General features: G+C 34.0%; 1 pseudogene; it reads left to right on the top strand.

The window, feature by feature from the left end:
* Positions 1–5120: 5120 nt before the first annotated feature.
* On the top strand, positions 5121–6153 carry LOC119770715 (annotated as a pseudogene).
* The last annotated feature ends 14646 nt before the right edge of the window (positions 6154–20799 follow it).

The raw sequence follows: 20799 nt of genomic DNA, 5'->3' as shown, positions 1-20799 counted from the left end.
TTTTACGATTTGAAATCTTTTGAAATCACTAAAATTTTATTTTTTGAATAGTTTTTTTTTAATTAAAAAAAAACTTAAAATTTCTGATGTCTTTAATTATATTGTAAATTATTATCATTTAATTTTTTTTAATTTGCGATATATTGTGAAAACGTCTTTTTTTGTTTTTATAGCTTTTATTTTTTTAAAACATGTAGTATATTAGATTTTTTTTCTTTCTTTTTTTTAAATTTTCGATGTTTAGGATCGCATAAAGTTTTTTTTCGCTAAAATTTTTGGTTTCATCAAATCTTACATTTTTTTAAACTAATTATTGCAAAACAACTAAACTTGTGCAAAATGCATTTTAAAACACTTTTTTCACTAAAATGTTGAAACTATGGCTTGTTATTTAAATTATTATATTTTTTTATTTTTTTTTATTCAATTCTGTCGATTGGAAAAGCGTCGCAAAATAGTTCTAACAGATTAAGACAAAATATCAGCAGCTTTTGACATTGACTTCCAAAACGATGAGTTGTGCATTCTTTCACAAAATTCTTCCATATTAAACGAAGTACTTATTGAAGCCGAATCATAACATCTGTACATATGATCGCATAGTAGATCAGATTTCAACCTATCCGTCTTTCGATTCTCCACTTAGGTATCACTTACATTTCGAGTTTAGGGTGTAGCTGTTTGCGTTTTTCGTTCCGTTACCCTTCGATTATTATTGCGTTTTTGTGTGTCGGTCATGTAATGACAAATAATGTAGCGAAATGCGTTGCCAAAAAAACGAGGAAAGAAAAAGGAAGAAAGTAACTCTAAGTAAAAATTTGCACCCGACAATCTAATGAAGAAACAGTATCAAGCGTTTTTGTGATTACTGCTATGTGTAGATGTTACGTAAAATCGTCATCCGTTTGGACCAAGTCAATCCCCTTCTGTCTCCTCCCCCCCCAACAATCACGTTGAATGTGTTTTTTAATTCTTATTTAATCCTAGTCAGAAAAAAAGAGAAAAGATCGTTTTATTTGGCTATATCGTCTATTTAATAGTTTTGTTGAGCGTCTGTTAGCTCACTTTGCCACTTTATTTAACTTATTACTCGAGAGTGAACAAAAACAAACTTATTAAAACTTTCGGAAATCTAATTTCATCCAACAATTTGCCCATTTGCCAAAACAACCAATATTTATACATTACTCGATTCTCAGACAGTGTGTCTTTTACCTTATGTAACGCGTGCATTTTTGAATAGATATTCCAACAACACTACTAGTTTGTAACGTTTCTAAACTTGTGTAATTGCTCATTTAAAGGACAACATAAAAAAAACAAAACTACAATGCTCACACTTATACTAACAATAAAAAAAACTATATTCAGCATATACACAAATTGCAATAAGGCTGGTTTGGATTTGCTTTGCGTTTGCCGTAACGAGAAAAATAAAACAATAATATTTTCATATTATGCATACTTTCGCCATGACCAGTATTACTACAGTGAACGGATTACCCGCCACAAACTCAGAGCAAATTCACTCGCCCCAACGTCGTCGTACCCTCTTCTTATTAACAAACTTGCCAAATAAAAGTAAATAAAAAGTTTTGGATGCATCTATTTTTACATGATATTCAACTATGTAAACTCAATCAATAAACTATTCATAAACAATTTGAAGTGGCTTTACATTAATTGATGACATTTTCCAAGCGTTATTTGATGACATATCAAGCGTATCACAATTATCACATCTTAACTTTTATGTTTAAAAAAATCTTATCATAAGTTTTCAAAGTAAAAAAAAAATATCAAAATTATGATTGGAATCAGTTCTAAACTGAATAGAATGAAATAGACTGGCTTTGCCACAATGTTTAATTTGCTGTTCCCTTTCAAGAGATTTCCCTCCCAGGCAATTAGGTCGCAATATAGTTCTGCAGAATCTATGACATTTCCCCGAAACCCATATTACCGAAGGGACATTTCCCCGAATGCCACTTCCCCGAAAAGACACTTCCCCTAATAGTCATTTCCCCGAATTCCATTTACCCGAATTTTCCATTTCCCCTAATCGTCCACATCCCCGAATGCCATTTTCCCGAATGGGCCACAATCCCGAATGCCACTTACCCGATTAGTCGTATCCCTGAATAGTCATTTCCCTGAATGCCATTTCCCCGAACGCGGTCAAGCGGAAATGCCCGGTGCCCCGGAGCGCGCGCGCGCTCCTGGGCACCGGGCATTTCCGCTTGACCGCGTTCGGGGAAATAGCATTTTTAAGAAAAAAAATTGATGGCACATCAAACTAGAGACCCTAAATAGGGAGACTGGTCTAAGCTGGCTAAATCGATCTGGCAACGTATGTTTTGAGTTTGGCAACACTGATAAGTTTTGCTGGGCGTAAAGGCAAATGTCCGTTTGGATACGTCAAACTCGTGTCTGTTTGGGTACGTCAAATTCACTTCGACCAGTCTCCCTATTAAGGATCTCTACATCAAACTACTTATAATATTTCTTGAAAGGTTCGTATTGGTCTTGAATGATCAACTTTCTTTTTGGCTTCATTCAGAACAGACGTAGCATTTTAGGGGGAAGGGGTGTTGAAAGGTTTGATAATATTCATTCAAATACAATGAATATTGTTACAGACTTTTTTTTATATATTCTCAAAACAAATACTTTTTTCTTATAGACATGATAATAACAATGCAATAGAAGTTTTGTTTTCTTTTATGATTCAAAAAACATACCGTGCGATTTTCGTAGTACAGAACCCCGTTCACACTGATCATTTTATTTACATTGCTGGTTTGGGATTTGGCGAAGAGTATAATCATCATAAACTCTAAATAAAATTTGTACCAGCCTTATGTACCTATTTGTTCGATTTTTGGGTTCTTGAACAAAATTCGAAAAAAGACAAATTTCTCGAAAACAACATCTAGGATTATGCGGTTGAATACAAATGTTAATTGAACAAAAAAAAATCTAGTACAGTCCAGACTCGATTATCCGAAGGCCTCGGAAAAAATTCACTTAGGATAATCGAAACTTCGGATTAAAACTTTTAAATCCAAGATGGCGGCCAATATGGCGGTGTTGAAATATTGAAAAAATGCATTTTATTATTTAATAGGCAATCAACTATTCAAATTTGACTAAAATGGGGTTGCAGAACTCAAATTTGATGTTTAAAACAAGAAAAAGAAAAAAACAAAAAATGTTGTTCGTAATTCGATTATCCGAAGTCCCATACAAACCTTCGGATAATCGAACTTCGGATATTCGAAACTTCGGATAATCGAATCTGGACTGTAATTGGGTCCTAAAATGAAAATTAAATTTGTGATATTATTGTTCACAACGATAAAGCTTTTTTTCTAAGTACAATGAACTTTTGAACGACCGCAAAGGATTTAAAATGGATTTTTAATTCAATTTAAAAAAAATCACTTCACGGCCCTTCTTGGTAGAAAAGCTCCTACTTGACAGCTCGTTCCAAGGGGACCATAGTTGATCCATCGAAAAAATGTTGTCTTGTCAATAACTTTTTTTCATACAAATAAAAAAAAATGTTATCAGAAATGGTTTTTAATCGTGTTCATAAAAAATTACAAAGGGCTTTACTACCCAATTTACAACATTTAATCAACAGCATACCCGAAAAAGCTGTTTGTTCGGTAAAATCGAGAAAGAAAATAACTGTTAGTCATGGAAAAAGGCTTGAGCGAAAATGATGATTAGGATTAGGATGATATGAAAAATCGGCAAAATTTAAATAAACAGCAACTGGCGTAAGTGTCACTTCGGGGAAACGGCATTCGGGGAAATGGCCGATTAGGGGAAATTGCATTCGGGGATATAGCCGATTAGGGGAAATGATATTCGGGGAAATGGCATTCGGGGATGTGGCTGATTAGGGGAAGTGGTATTCGGGAATGTGGTCAATTAGGGGATATGATTTTCGAGGAAATGGCATTCGGGGAAATGAGCTAGACCCAGTTCTGCATACTGTAATTTAAACTATATTGTTCGGTCTTCCCCGAATTCGGACCGATTGCTGGGGGAGGAATTTATTTATAACTGAAAAGTTCACAATGCCGGCAAAAAGTTGCACCATCATTAGTGTCGCAATAGATCCATACGATTTTGCATGAGGAATGTCACTTTTTCAGAATCGGCAATTTTAGAGCATACTAGCTTTTTTTTGCGATTCAGGTCAACAATGTCCAACGACCCCTATTTCAGTCGAATTGGAGTGGTTGGTCAGATCACAAAATAGATCCCTTCAGAGCATTTTTTAAGGTTCAAATTTGAATTTATTATTTTGGTTTAATAATATGAAGTGATTTTTTTTCGAAGGACTTAAAATAGTCTAGTTTGTGCGGTATACAAAAAAATTAAACGTTTTCACATGATTAAAAACCATTTCTGGCTTAAATTTCTTTGCAAAGCACTTTTTTAGTTTTAGTTTTTTTTTCTCAAAACGTGTCACATCAAAAGTTTGGTGTTGGCCGTTTTGGTCATTTTGGTCATTTTACACAGAAAAAAATCTGTAAATTTCCATGTCATGTAAAGTGTGTTTCTCATGTAATTCCACCAAATGTAAATTTGAAATTCAATGTAAATCGCTAAATTTGATGTATTTAGCAATCATGTAAAATTAAAACGAATGTAAATAATAAATTGCATGTAACTGGAACAGATTTTGTCAATCAATAATGAATCTAAACATGTAAAAACTAAAACAGATGTAAAATTCGTCTAATGTAATTACAAAACAAATGTAATTTGAAATTGCCACAACTTTTTGACAGCAAAGCAAAACAAAACAGGTCGAATACAAAGTTGTTTGAGAGCGGTCGTTTTAAAATGGGTTTTGTGAATACGCCTTTGTTTATACAATGATAATCACTCAATTCTCAATGAATGTGTAGCACTGGGCATTCCCTCGTCATTGAAACCATCGAAATCAAAATCTGTCAAACTCGAAGAAGGCTGGATTTTTTGGTTTTGTTTTGATAGTTGCGAAACTACTGCGAGTTCAAAGCAGACTCACGGACCAGCTCTAGTTTTAAACTGGGTTTTAAACTTTCAGTGCGATCTGCACCTGGCTGCGGTGGCCGGTGATGGAGAAGGTAAGGTAAGCCAAATTTTCTTGTAGAGTTTCTGACATGTTTTTGCTCCACACACAGGAGCTGCCGTTACGACACAGATGTCAACGCCGGGGCGATTTCGCAAATAACTCTGCTGGCCCCAACTTCGCCACCACTGCAGGTGCAGATCGCTTCGAAATTTTGGAACTCGGGCCGGAACCTTATAGAGAATCTGGTCAGAGCAGAATACTTTCAAATAAGCCGTAGCAGAAATCGAAACAATTGTCATTCAGATAAGTATATTAGATTTTTATGTGTGTCTAAGAAATGATACTTTGTGTTTACTTTTTTAATTTTCAGATAAACACCAATTTCATTTATAGAAAGAGTATGTACCAGCGTAAAGTTTACGAGGCGTGGGATATAAACTAATCCAAATTGGCAGCTTTCAGATCAGAACACGAAAAGTGCAGCTGGTAAACAAAGAAAACATCAATGCCGGCAAGGTGAGTCATGAGTCTTGATCTTCTTTTTGCTTGGGTTGTTGAATGAGAATAATTTATTTTGTTTTATTCTTTTCCGTTAGACGATTGTTGATCCTGTTTGGGACCGCGAACCATGCTGATGGACCAGATGGTCAGAATCACGATGACCAACGATAGAAATATGATCCTGCTCGAGATTACGTTCCAACATCCGGTGGCGAACAGTATGATCATGATTGCCCGAACCCAGCACGAGGAGGTGGTGATATAGAACCACCTCGGTGATAGTGCTGAGCGTCGAAATGTTGGCCGTGGCAGAGCAGTTCCTGCAGTAGCAGATTAGTCGGACGGTTCTTATCCGGGCGTATAGGGAGTCGTGGGAGGATATGATCAAGCTGCTGCAGGTGGATGCCAGCGTTCCGTAGGACAAGGCTATGTTGGAAGTGGTGGTCAACTCTTGCATCGAATCCAAATTCATAAGCCGTTAGTCCAATCTGGCGGTCGATATTGCCAGCCGGATGATCGTTCGACGAGTCGTGTGCAGCGTGGAGTTATGTTCAACCAGGACGTGGCCCGCCTGAAGATGCGCCGGTACATCGAGAAATCCTGCATCGTTCTGTAGGACTAAATGCTGTAGTACAGAGTATCCGGCTGAACGTAACTAGCAAGCACCATATTCAGGGCCGATCCAGCTTGCACGGGATGGAAAAGTCTGAAGAGGTAAGACATCAAACGGCAAAGTCAAATAAGTACTGTTTACTAAGTCATTATTTTACCATTCACAGGTCAAAACAATTGGACAGTTGCCACCGGTAAATCACTTTCTCAAGCGCGAGCCGGGTTTCTTGATCGAAAACTTGAGGGAAACTTCTGCTGCGCATGATAGCACCGTTGTTGAATGTGTTGCTGCTGACGAATTTGGCCTTTGATCTGCTTCCATAGATTGCTGCGTTGGATTTTTCAGTTTGTAACGGAATTATCAAACTGATTCCAATCAAACCCAAAACCATTTGTTGCCCGAGGAGCCCATCATCAAGCTCAAGAAGACACGATTAAGGAAAGCACCGAGTCTGGTGAGTATGTTCCTCAGTGTAGATACCACCGATAAAAACTCATTTGTATTGCTCCGTTGAATTTAGAATCTGAATATTATAGCAGATTCTAGTTTCAGCGGAGCAAAAAAATTTTTCTGATTGTGTAATTTTACATTAGATTTGTTGGAAATTTACACGATTTCAATATATTTTCAGTTGGAACATTTACAATGAAAGTCATGTAAATTTCCAATGAATGCAATGTTAATATACATCATTTATCATGATACCTTTTGGTACATGATAAATAATGTAAATTTACAGGAATATTTTTTTCTGTGTAGTCATTTTGGTCATTTTGGTCATTTTGGTCGTTTTAGTCATTTTGGTCAGTTTGGTCATTTTGGTCATTATGGTCGTTTGGGTCATTTTGGTCATTTGATAGTTTTGGTAAATTTGATCATTTTGATCGTTTTGGTCATTTTGGTCATTTTGATCGTTTTGGTAAATTTGGTCATTTTGATCATTTTGGTCATTTTGATCGTTTTGATAAATTTGGTCGTTTTAGTCATTTTGGTCAATTTGATCATTATAGTCATTTTGGTCATTTGTTCATTTTGGTCATTTTAGTCATTTTGGTCGATTTGGTCATTTTGGTCATTATGGTCGTTTTGGTAAATTTGGTCATTTTGATCGTTTTGGTCATTTTGGTCGTTTTGGCGATTTTGGTCATTTTGATTGTTTTGGTCATTTTGGTGATTTTGGTCGTTTTGGTCATTTGGTCATTTTAGTCATTTTGGTCATTTTGGTCATTTTGGTCATTATGGTCATTATGGTCATTTTGGTCATTTTGATCGTTTTGGTAAATTTGGTCGTTTTGGTCATTTTGGTCAATTTGATCATTATGGTCATTTTTGTCATTTGGTCATTTTGGTCATTTTAGTCATTTTAGTCATTTTGGTCGATTTGGTCATTTTGGTCATTATGGTCGTTTTGGTCATTTTGATCGTTTTGGTAAATTTGGTCATTTTGATCGTTTTGATCATTTTGGTGATTTTGGTCGTTTTGGTCATTTTGGTCATTTTAGTCATTTTGGTCATTTCGGTCATTATGGTCGTTTTGGTCATTTTGATTGTTTTGGTAAATTTGGTCATTTTGATTGTTTTGGTCATTTTGGTGATTTTGGTCGTTTTGGTCATTTTGGTCATTTTAGTCATTTTGGTCGTTTTGGTCATTTTGGTCATTTTGGTCATTATGGTCATTATGGTCGTTTTGGTCATTTTGGTCATTTTGATCGTTTTGGTAAATTTGGTCGTTTTGGTCATTTTGGTCAATTTGATCATTATGGTCATTTTGGTCATTTGGTCATTTTGGTCATTTTAGTCATTTTAGTCATTTTGGTCGTTTTGGTCATTTTGATCGTTTTGGTAAATTTGGTCATTTTGATCGTTTTGGTCATTTTGGTGATTTTGGTCGTTTTGGTCATTTTAGTCATATGGCCGTTTTGGTCATTTTGGTCATTTTGATCGTTTTGGTAAATTTGGTCATTTTGATCGTTTTGGTAATTTTGGTGATTTTGGTCGTTTTGGTCATTTTGGTCATTTTAGTCATTTTGGTCATTTCGGTCATTATGGTCGTTTTGGTCATTTTGATTGTTTTGGTAAATTTGGTCATTTCGATTGTTGTGGTCATTTTGGTGATTTTGGTCGTTTTGGTCATTTTGGTCATTTTAGTCATTTTGGTCGTTTTGGTCATTTTGGTCATTTTGGTCATTATGGTCATTATGGTCGTTTTGGTCATTTTGGTCATTTTGATCGTTTTGGTATATTTGGTCATTTTGGTCATTTTGATCGTTTTGGTAAATTTGGTCATTTTGATCGTTTTGGTCATTTTGGTGATTTTGGTCGTTTTGGTGATTTTGGTCATTTTAGTCATTTTGGTCATTTCGGTCATTATGGTCGTTTTGGTCATTTTGATTGTTTTGGTAATTTTGGTCATTTTGATTGTTTTGGTCATTTTGGTGATTTTGGTCGTTTTGGTGATTTTGGTCATTTTAGTCATTTTGGTCGTTTTGGTCATTTTGGTCATTTTGGTCATTTTAGTCATATGGCCGTTTTGGTCATTTTGATCGTTTTGGTAAATTTGGTCATTTTGATCGTTTTGGTAATTTTGGTGATTTTGGTCGTTTTGGTCATTTTGGTCATTTTAGTCATTTTGGTCATTTCGGTCATTATGGTCGTTTTGGTCATTTTGATTGTTTTGGTAAATTTGGTCATTTCGATTGTTGTGGTCATTTTGGTGATTTTGGTCGTTTTGGTCATTTTGGTCATTTTAGTCATTTTGGTCGTTTTGGTCATTTTGGTCATTTTGGTCATTATGGTCATTATGGTCGTTTTGGTCATTTTGGTCATTTTGATCGTTTTGGTATATTTGGTCATTTTGGTCATTTTGATCGTTTTGGTAAATTTGGTCATTTTGATCGTTTTGGTCATTTTGGTGATTTTGGTCGTTTTGGTGATTTTGGTCATTTTAGTCATTTTGGTCATTTCGGTCATTATGGTCGTTTTGGTCATTTTGATTGTTTTGGTAATTTTGGTCATTTTGATTGTTTTGGTCATTTTGGTGATTTTGGTCGTTTTGGTCATTTTGATTGTTTTGGTAAATTTGGTCATTTCGATTGTTGTGGTCATTTTGGTGATTTTGGTCGTTTTGGTCATTTTGGTCATTTTAGTCATTTTGGTCGTTTTGGTCATTTTAGTCATTTTGGTCATTTCGGTCATTTCGGTCATTATGGTCGTTTTGGTCATTTTGATTGTTTTGGTAAATTTGGTCATTTTGATTGTTTTGGTCATTTTGGTGATTTTGGTCATTTTGGTCATTTTGGTCATTTTAGTCATTTTGGTCGTTTTGGTCATTTTGGTCATTTTGGTCATTTTAGTCATATGGCCGTTTTGGTCATTTTGGTCATTTTGATCGTTTTGGTAAATTTGGTCATTTTGATCGTTTTGGTAATTTTGGTGATTTTGGTCGTTTTGGTCATTTTGGTCATTTTAGTCATTTTGGTCATTTCGGTCATTATGGTCGTTTTGGTCATTTTGATTGTTTTGGTAAATTTGGTCATTTCGATTGTTGTGGTCATTTTGGTGATTTTGGTCGTTTTGGTCATTTTGGTCATTTTAGTCATTTTGGTCGTTTTGGTCATTTTGGTCATTTTGGTCATTTTAGTCATATGGCCGTTTTGGTCATTTTGATCGTTTTGGTAAATTTGGTCATTTTGATCGTTTTGGTAATTTTGGTGATTTTGGTCGTTTTGGTCATTTTGGTTATTTTAGTCATTTTGGTCATTTCGGTCATTATGGTCGTTTTGGTCATTTTGATTGTTTTGGTAAATTTGGTCATTTCGATTGTTGTGGTCATTTTGGTGATTTTGGTCGTTTTGGTCATTTTGGTCATTTTAGTCATTTTGGTCGTTTTGGTCATTTTGGTCATTTTGGTCATTATGGTCATTATGGTCGTTTTGGTCATTTTGGTCATTTTGATCGTTTTGGTATATTTGGTCATTTTGGTCATTTTGATCGTTTTGGTAAATTTGGTCATTTTGATCGTTTTGGTCATTTTGGTGATTTTGGTCGTTTTGGTGATTTTGGTCATTTTAGTCATTTTGGTCATTTCGGTCATTTCGGTCATTATGGTCGTTTTGGTCATTTTGATTGTTTTGGTAAATTTGGTCATTTTGATTGTTTTGGTCATTTTGGTGATTTTGGTCATTTTGGTCATTTTGGTCATTTTAGTCATTTTGGTCGTTTTGGTCATTTTGGTCATTTTGGTCATTTTAGTCATATGGCCGTTTTGGTCATTTTGGTCATTTTGATCGTTTTGGTAAATTTGGTCATTTTGATCGTTTTGGTAATTTTGGTGATTTTGGTCGTTTTGGTCATTTCGGTCATTATGGTCGTTTTGGTCATTTTGATTGTTTTGGTAAATTTGGTCATTTCGATTGTTGTGGTCATTTTGGTGATTTTGGTCGTTTTGGTCATTTTGGTTATTTTAGTCATTTTGGTCATTTCGGTCATTATGGTCGTTTTGGTCATTTTGATTGTTTTGGTAAATTTGGTCATTTCGATTGTTGTGGTCATTTTGGTGATTTTGGTCGTTTTGGTCATTTTGGTCATTTTAGTCATTTTGGTCGTTTTGGTCATTTTGGTCATTTTGGTCATTATGGTCATTATGGTCGTTTTGGTCATTTTGGTCATTTTGATCGTTTTGGTAAATTTGGTCATTTTGGTCATTTTGATCGTTTTGGTAAATTTGGTCATTTTGATCGTTTTGGTCATTTTGGTGATTTTGGTCGTTTTGGTGATTTTGGTCATTTTAGTCATTTTTGGTCATTTCGGTCATTATGGTCGTTTTGGTCATTTTGATTGTTTTGGTAAATTTGGTCATTTTGATTGTTTTGGTCATTTTGGTGATTTTGGTCGTTTTGGTCATTTTGGTCATTTTATTCATTGTGGTCGTTTTGGTCATTTTGGTCATTTTGGTCATTATGGTCATTATGGTCGTTTTGGTCATTTTGGTCATTTTGATCGTTTTGGTAAATTTGGTCATTTTGATCGTTTTGGTCATTTTGGTGATTTTGGTCGTTTTGGTCATTTTGATTGTTTTGGTAAATTTGGTCATTTTGATTGTTTTGGACATTTTGGTGATTTTGGTCGTTTTGGTCATTTTAGTCATTTTGGTCGTTTTGGTCATTTTGGTTATTTTGATCGTTTTGGTAAATTTGGTCATTTTGATCGTTTTGGTCATTTTGGTGATTTTGGTCGTTTTGGTCATTTTGGTCATTTTAGTCATTTTGTCATTTCGGTCATTATGGTCGTTTTGGTCATTTTGATTGTTTTGGTAAATTTGGTCATTGTGATTGTTTTGGTCATTTTGGTGATTTTGGTCGTTTTGGTCATTTTGGTCATTTTAGTCATTTTGGTCGTTTTGGTCATTTTGGTCATTTTGGTCATTATGGTCATTATGGTCGTTTTGGTCATTTTGGTCATTTTGATCGTTTTGGTAAATTTGGTCGTTTCGGTCATTTTGGTCAATTTGATCATTATGGTCATTTTGGTCATTTGGTCATTTTGGTCATTTTGGTCATTTTGGTCATTTTGTCATTTTGATCGATTTGGTCATTTTGGTCATTATGGTCGTTTTGGTCATTTTGATCGTTTTGGTAAATTTGGTCATTTTGATCGTTTTGGTCATTTTGGTGATTTTAGTCGTATTGGTCATTTTGGTCATTTTAGTCATTTTGGTCGTTTTGGTCATTTTTGGTCATTTTAGTCGTTTGGTCATTTTGGTCGATTTGGTCATTTTGGTCATTTTGCTCATTTTAGTCATTTTAGTCATTTTAGTCATTTTGGTCATTTTGGCCGTTTTAGTCATGTTGGTCATTTTGGTTATTTTGATCGTTTTGGTATATTTGGTCATTTTGATCGTTTTGGTAAATTTTGTCGTTTTGGTAAATTTCCTCGTTTTTGTCATTTTGGTCGTTTTGGTCATGTTGGTCATTTTGGTTATTTTGATCGTTTTGGTATATTTGGTCATTTTGATCGATTTGGTAAATTTGGTAATTTTGATCGTTTTGGTAAATTTGGTCGTTTTGGTCATTTTGGTAATTTTGATCGTTTTGGTAAATTTGGTCGTTTTGGTCAATTTCCTCGTTTTGGTCGTGTTTGTTATTTTGATCGTTTTGGTCGTTTTAGTTATTTTGGTTGTTTTGGCCATATTGGTCATTTTTATCGTTTTGGTAATTTTGATCGTTTTGGTAAATTTGTTGATTTTGGTCGTTTTGGATGATTTGGCCTTTTTGGTAATTTTGGTCGTTTTGGTAATTTCAGTCGTTTTGGTAATTTTGTTTGTTTTGGTAATAGTGGTCGTTTTGGTAATTTTGGTCGTTTTGGTAATTTTTGTCGTTTTTGTAATTTTGGTCGTTTTGGTCTTTTTGGTAATTTTGGTCGTTTTGGTAATTTTGGTCGTTTTGGTCTTTTTGGTAATTTTGGTCGTTTTGGTAATTTTGGTCGTTTTGGTCAATTTGGTCTTTTTGGTAATTTTGATCATTTTGGTCAATTTCCTCGTTTTGGTCATTTTTATCGTTTTTGTCATTTTGGTCAATTTGCTCGTTTCGATCAATTTTCTCAATTTGGTCGTTTTGGTCATTTTGGCCATTTTGGTCATTTGGTCATTTTGGTCATTTTAGTCATTTTGGTCGTTTTGGTCATTTTGATCGTTTTGGTAAATTTGGTCATTTTGATCGTTTTGGTCATTTTGGTGATTTTGGTCGTTTTGGTCATTTTGGTCATTTTAGTCATTTTAGTCATTTTGGTCGATTTGGTCATTTTGGTGATTTTGGTCGTTTTGGTCATTTTGGTCATTTTAGTCATTTTGTCATTTCGGTCATTATGGTCGTTTTGGTCATTTTGATTGTTTTGGTAAATTTGGTCATTTTGGTCATTTTGATCGTTTTGGTAAATTTGGTCATTTTGATCGTTTTGGTCATTTTGGTGATTTTGGTCGTTTTGGTCATTTTGGTCATTTTGGTCATTATGGTCATTATGGTCGTTTTGGTCATTTTGGTCATTTTGATCGTTTTGGTAAATTTGGTCGTTTCGGTCATTTTGGTCAATTTGATCATTATGGTCATTTGGTCATTTGGTCATTTTGGTCATTTTGGTCATTTTGGTCATTTTAGTCATTTTGATCGATTTGGTCATTTTGGTCATTATGGTCGTTTTGGTCATTTTGATCGTTTTGGTAAATTTGGTCATTTTGATCGTTTTGGTCATTTTGGTGATTTTAGTCGTATTGGTCATTTTGGTCATTTTAGTCATTTTGGTCGTTTTGGTCATTTTTGGTCATTTTAGTCGTTTGGTCATTTTGGTCGATTTGGTCATTTTGGTCATTTTGCTCATTTTAGTCATTTTAGTCATTTTGGTCATTTTGGCCGTTTTAGTCATGTTGGTCATTTTGGTTATTTTGATCGTTTTGGTATATTTGGTCATTTTGATCGTTTTGGTAAATTTTGTCGTTTTGGTAAATTTCCTCGTTTTTGTCATTTTGGTCGTTTTGGTCATGTTGGTTATTTTGGTTATTTTGATCGTTTTGGTATATTTGGTCATTTTGATCGATTTGGTAAATTTGGTAATTTTGATCGTTTTGGTAAATTTGGTCGTTTTGGTCATTTTGGTAATTTTGATCGTTTTGGTAAATTTGGTCGTTTTGGTCAATTTCCTCGTTTTGGTCGTGTTTGTTATTTTGATCGTTTTGGTCGTTTTAGTTATTTTGGTTGTTTTGGCCATATTGGTCATTTTTATCGTTTTGGTAATTTTGATCGTTTTGGTAAATTTGTTGATTTTGGTCGTTTTGGATGATTTGGCCTTTTTGGTAATTTTGGTCGTTTTGGTAATTTCAGTCGTTTTGGTAATTTTGGTCGTTTTGGTAATAGTGGTCGTTTTGGTAATTTTGGTCGTTTTGGTAATTTTTGTCGTTTTTGTAATTTTGGTCGTTTTGGTCTTTTTGGTAATTTTGGTCGTTTTGGTAATTTTGGTCGTTTTGGTCTTTTTGGTAATTTTGGTCGTTTTGGTAATTTTGGTCGTTTTGGTCAATTTGGTCTTTTTGGTAATTTTGATCATTTTGGTCAATTTCCTCGTTTTGGTCATTTTTATCGTTTTTGTCATTTTGGTCAATTTGCTCGTTTCGATCAATTTTCTCAATTTGGTCGTTTTGGTCATTTTGGCCATTTTGGTCATTTGGTCATTTTGGTCATTTTAGTCATTTTAGTCATTTTGGTCGTTTTGGTCATTTTGATCGTTTTGGTAAATTTGGTCATTTTGATCGTTTTGGTCATTTTGGTGATTTTGGTCGTTTTGGTCATTTTGGTCATTTTAGTCATTTTAGTCATTTTGGTCGATTTGGTCATTTTGGTCATTATGGTCGTTTTGGTCATTTTGATCGTTTTGGTAAATTTGGTCATTTTGATCGTTTTGGTCATTTTGGTGATTTTGGTCGTTTTGGTCATTTTGGTCATTTTAGTCATTTTGGTCATTTCGGTCATTATGGTCGTTTTGGTCATTTTGATTGTTTTGGTAAATTTGGTCATTTTGATTGTTTTGGTCATTTTGGTGATTTTGGTCGTTTTGGTCATTTTGGTCATTTTAGTCATTTTGGTCGTTTTGGTCATTTTGGTCATTTTGGTCATTTTGATCGTTTTGGTAAATTTGGTCATTTTGGTCATTTTGATCGTTTTGGTAAATTTGGTCATTTTGATCGTTTTGGTCATTTTGGTGATTTTGGTCGTTTTGGTCATTTTGGTCATTTTGGTCATTATGGTCATTATGGTCGTTTTGGTCATTTTGGTCATTTTGATCGTTTTGGTAAATTTGGTCGTTTCGGTCATTTTGGTCAATTTGATCATTATGGTCATTTTGGTCATTTGGTCATTTTGGTCATTTTGGTCATTTTGGTCATTTTAGTCATTTTGATCGATTTGGTCATTTTGGTCATTATGGTCGTTTTGGTCATTTTGATCGTTTTGGTAAATTTGGTCATTTTGATCGTTTTGGTCATTTTGGTGATTTTAGTCGTATTGGTCATTTTGGTCATTTTAGTCATTTTGGTCGTTTTGGTCATTTTTGGTCATTTTAGTCGTTTGGTCATTTTGGTCGATTTGGTCATTTTGGTCATTTTGCTCATTTTAGTCATTTTAGTCATTTTGGTCATTTTGGCCGTTTTAGTCATGTTGGTCATTTTGGTTATTTTGATCGTTTTGGTATATTTGGTCATTTTGATCGTTTTGGTAAATTTTGTCGTTTTGGTAAATTTCCTCGTTTTTGTCATTTTGGTCGTTTTGGTCATGTTGGTCATTTTGGTTATTTTGATCGTTTTGGTATATTTGGTCATTTTGATCGATTTGGTAAATTTGGTAATTTTGATCGTTTTGGTAAATTTGGTCGTTTTGGTCATTTTGGTAATTTTGATCGTTTTGGTAAATTTGGTCGTTTTGGTCAATTTCCTCGTTTTGGTCGTGTTTGTTATTTTGATCGTTTTGGTCGTTTTAGTTATTTTGGTTGTTTTGGCCATATTGGTCATTTTATCGTTTTGGTAATTTTGATCGTTTTGGTAAATTTGTTGATTTTGGTCGTTTTGGATGATTTGGCCTTTTTGGTAATTTTGGTCGTTTTGGTAATTTCAGTCGTTTTGGTAATTTTGGTCGTTTTGGTAATAGTGGTCGTTTTGGTAATTTTGGTCGTTTTGGTAATTTTTGTCGTTTTTGTAATTTTGGTCGTTTTGGTCTTTTTGGTAATTTTTGTCGTTTTGGTAATTTTGGTCGTTTTGGTCTTTTTGGTAATTTTGGTCGTTTTGGTAATTTTGGTCGTTTTGGTCAATTTGGTCTTTTTGGTAATTTTGATCATTTTGGTCAATTTCCTCGTTTTGGTCATTTTTATCGTTTTTGTCATTTTGGTCAATTTGCTCGTTTCGATCAATTTTCTCAATTTGGTCGTTTTGGTCATTTTGGCCATTTTGGTCATTTGGTCATTTTGGTCATTTTAGTCATTTTAGTCATTTTGGTCGTTTTGGTCATTTTGATCGTTTTGGTAAATTTGGTCATTTTGATCGTTTTGGTCATTTTGGTGATTTTGGTCGTTTTGGTCATTTTGGTCATTTTAGTCATTTTAGTCATTTTGGTCGATTTGGTCATTTTGGTCATTATGGTCGTTTTGGTCATTTTGATCGTTTTGGTAAATTTGGTCATTTTGATCGTTTTGGTCATTTTGGTGATTTTGGTCGTTTTGGTCATTTTGGTCATTTTAGTCATTTTGGTCATTTCGGTCATTATGGTCGTTTTGGTCATTTTGATTGTTTTGGTAAATTTGGTCATTTTGATTGTTTTGGTCATTTTGGTGATTTTGGTCGTTTTGGTCATTTTGGTCATTTTAGTCATTTTGGTCGTTTTGGTCATTTTGGTCATTTTGGTCATTTTGATCGTTTTGGTAAATTTGGTCATTTTGGTCATTTTGATCGTTTTGGTAAATTTGGTCATTTTGATCGTTTTGGTCATTTTGGTGATTTTGGTCGTTTTGGTGATTTTGGTCATTTTAGTCATTTTGGTCATTTCGGTCATTATGGTCGTTTTGGTCATTTTGATTGTTTTGGTAAATTTGGTCATTTTGATTGTTTTGGTCATTTTGGTGATTTTGGTCGTTTTGGTCATTTTGGTCATTTTAGTCATTGTGGTCGTTTTGGTCATTTTGGTCATTTTGGTCATTATGGTCATTATGGTCGTTTTGGTCATTTTGGTCATTTTGATCGTTTTGGTAAATTTGGTCGTTTTGGTCATTTTGGTCAATTTCATCATTATGGTCATTTTGGTCATTTGGTCATTTTGGTCATTTTGGTCATTTTAGTCATTTTGGTCGTTGTGGTCATTTTGATCGTTTTGGTAAATTTGGTCATTTTGATCGTTTTGGTCATTTTGGTGATTTTGGTCGTTTTGGTCATTTTGGTCATTTTAGTCATTTTGGTCATTTCGGTCATTTCGGTCTTTATGGTCGTTTTGGTCATTTTGATTGTTTTGGTAAATTTGGTCATTTTGATTGTTTTGGTCATTTTGGTGATTTTGGTCGTTTTGGTCATTTTGTTCATTTTAGTCATTTTGGTCGTTTTGGTCATTTTGATCATTTTGGTCATTTTAGTCATATGGCCGTTTTGGTCATTTTGGTCATTTTGATCGTTTTGGTAAATTTGGTCATTTTGATCGTTTTGGTAATTTTGGTGATTTTGGTCGTTTTGGTCATTTTGGTCATTTTAGTCATTTTGGTCATTTCGGTCATTATGGTCGTTTTGGTCATTTTGATTGTTTTGGTAAATTTGGTCATTTCGATTGTTGTGGTCATTTTGGTGATTTTGGTCGTTTTGGTCATTTTGGTCATTTTAGTCATTTTGGTCGTTTTGGTCATTTTGGTCATTTTGGTCATTATGGTCATTATGGTCGTTTTGGTCATTTTGGTCATTTTGATCGTTTTGGTATATTTGGTCATTTTGGTCATTTTGATCGTTTTGGTAAATTTGGTCATTTTGATCGTTTTGGTCATTTTGGTGATTTTGGTCGTTTTGGTGATTTTGGTCATTTTAGTCATTTTGGTCATTTCGGTCATTATGGTCGTTTTGGTCATTTTGATTGTTTTGGTAAATTTGGTCATTTTGATTGTTTTGGTCATTTTGGTGATTTTGGTCGTTTTGGTCATTTTGGTCATTTTAGTCATTTTGGTCGTTTTGGTCATTTTGGTCATTTTGGTCATTTTAGTCATATGGCCGTTTTGGTCATTTTGGTCATTTTGATCGTTTTGGTAAATTTGGTCATTTTGATCGTTTTGGTAAATTTGGTCATTTTGATCGTTTTGGTAATTTTGGTGATTTTGGTCGTTTTGGTCATTTTGGTCATTTTAGTCATTTTGGTCATTTCGGTCATTATGGTCGTTTTGGTCATTTTGATTGTTTTGGTAAATTTGGTCATTTTGATTGTTGTGGTCATTTTGGTGATTTTGGTCGTTTTGGTCATTTTGGTCATTTTAGTCATTTTGGTCGTTTTGGTCATTTTGGTCATTTTGGTCATTATGGTCATTATGGTCGTTTTGGTCATTTTGGTCATTTTGATCGTTTTGGTAAATTTGGTCATTTTGGTCATTTTGATCGTTTTGGTAAATTTGGTCATTTTGATCGTTTTGGTCATTTTGGTGATTTTGGTCGTTTTGGTGATTTTGGTCATTTTAGTCATTTTGGTCATTTCGGTCATTATGGTCGTTTTGGTCATTTTGATTGTTTTGGTAAATTTGGTCATTTTGATTGTTTTGGTCATTTTGGTGATTTTGGTCGTTTTGGTCATTTTGGTCATTTTAGTCATTGTGGTCGTTTTGGTCATTTTGGTCATTTTGGTCATTATGGTCATTATGGTCGTTTTGGTCATTTTGGTCATTTTGATCGTTTTGGTAAATTTGGTCATTTTGATCGTTTTGGTCATTTTGGTGATTTTGGTCGTTTTGGTCATTTTGATTGTTTTGGTTAATTTGGTCATTCTGATTGTTTTGGACATTTTGGTGATTTTGGTCGTTTTGGTCATTTTGGTCATTTTAGTCATTTTGGTCGTTTTGGTCATTTTGGTTATTTTGATCGTTTTGGTAAATTTGGTCATTTTAATCGTTTTGGTCATTTTGGTGATTTTGGTCGTTTTGGTCATTTTGGTCATTTTAGTCATTTTTGTCATTTCGGTCATTATGGTCGTTTTGGTCATTTTGATTGTTTTGGTAAATTTGGTCATTTTGATTGTTTTGGTCATTTTGGTGATTTTGGTCGTTTTGGTCATTTTGGTCATTTTAGTCATTTTGGTCGTTTTGGTCATTTTGGTCATTTTGGTCATTATGGTCATTATGGTCGTTTTGGTCATTTTGGTCATTTTGATCGTTTTGGTAAATTTGGTCGTTTCGGTCATTTTGGTCAATTTGATCATTATGGTCATTTTAGTCATTTGGTCATTTTGGTCATTTTGGTCATTTTAGTCATTTTGTTCGATTTGGTCATTTTGGTCATTATGGTCGTTTTGGTCATTTTGATCGTTTTGGTAAATTTGATCATTTTGATCGTTTTGGTCATTTTGGTGATTTTAGTCGTTTTAGTCATTTTGGTCATTTTAGTCATTTTGGTCGTTTTGGTCATTTTTGGTCATTTTAGTCGTTTGGTCATTTTAGTCGATTTGGTCATTTTGGTCATTTTGCTCATTTTAGTCATTTTAGTCATTTTGGTCATTTTGGCCGTTTTAGTCATGTTGGTCATTTTGGTTATTTTGATCGTTTTGGTATATTTGGTCATTTCGATCGTTTTGGTAAATTTTGTCGTTTTGGTAAATTTCCTCGTTTTTGTCATTTTGGTCTTTTTGGTCATGTTGGTCATTTTGGTTATTTTGATCGTTTTGGTATATTTGGTCATTTTGATCGATTTGGTAAATTTGGTAATTTTGATCGTTTTGGTAAATTTGGTCGTTTTGGTCATTTTGGTAATTTTGATCGTTTTGGTAAATTTGGTCGTTTTGGTCATTTTGGTCAATTTCTTCGTTTTGGTCGTGTTTGTTATTTTGATCGTTTTGGTCGTTTTAGTTATTTTGGTTGTTTTGGCCATATTGGTCATTTTTATCGTTTTGGTAATTTTGATCGTTTTGGTAAATTTGTTGATTTTGGTCGATTTGGATGATTTGGCTTTTTTGGTAATTTTGGTCGTTAAATTTGTTCATTTTGGTCGTTTTGGATGATTTGGCCTTTTTGGTAATTTTGGTCGTTTTGGTAATTTCAGTCGTTTTGGTAATTTTGGTCGTTTTGGTAATAGTGGTCGTTTTGGTAATTTTGGTCGTTTTGGTAATTTTTGTCGTTTTTGTAATTTTGGTCGTTTTGGTCTTTTTGGTAATTTTGGTCGTTTTGGTAATTTTGGTCGTTTTGGTCTTTTTGGTAATTTTGGTCGTTTTGGTAATTTTGGTCGTTTTGGTCAATTTGGTCTTTTTGGTAATTTTGATCATTTTGGTCAATTTCCTCGTTTTGGTCATTTTTATCGTTTTTGTCATTTTGGTCAATTTGCTCGTTTCGATCAATTTTCTCAATTTGCTCGTTTTGGTCATTTTGGCCATTTTGATCGTTTTGGTCGTTTTGGTCAATTTCCTCATTTTGGTCGTTTTGGTCATTTTGATCGTTTTGATCAATTTGGTTGTTTGGTTATTTTAGTTGTTTTGTCGTTTGAGTCATTTTTATCATTTCTCTATTTTGTTCGATTTGGTAATTATGGTCATTTGGTCATTTTGGTCATTTTGGTCATTTTGTTAATTTTGGTCATTTTGGTCATTTTGGTCATTTTGGTCATTTTAGTCATTTTGGTCGTTTGGTCATTTTGGGCATTTTGGTCATTTTGGTCATTTTGGTCGTTTTGGTCATTTTGGTCATTTTGGTCGTTTTGGGCATTTTGGTCATTTTGATCGTTTTGGTTTGGTCATTCTGGTCATTTTGATCGTTTTGGTTATTTTCCTCGATTTGGTCGTTTTGGTCAGTTTGATCGTTTTGGGCAATTTGCTTGTTTTGGTCGTTTTTGTAATTTTGGTTATTTTGGTCGTTTTAG

The sequence above is a fragment of the Culex quinquefasciatus genome, chromosome 3 (genome assembly GCF_015732765.1).
Source record: "Culex quinquefasciatus strain JHB chromosome 3, VPISU_Cqui_1.0_pri_paternal, whole genome shotgun sequence".
In the NCBI taxonomy this organism is placed as follows: domain Eukaryota; kingdom Metazoa; phylum Arthropoda; class Insecta; order Diptera; family Culicidae; genus Culex; species Culex quinquefasciatus.
This window is presented reverse-complemented; position numbering and strand designations above follow the sequence as displayed.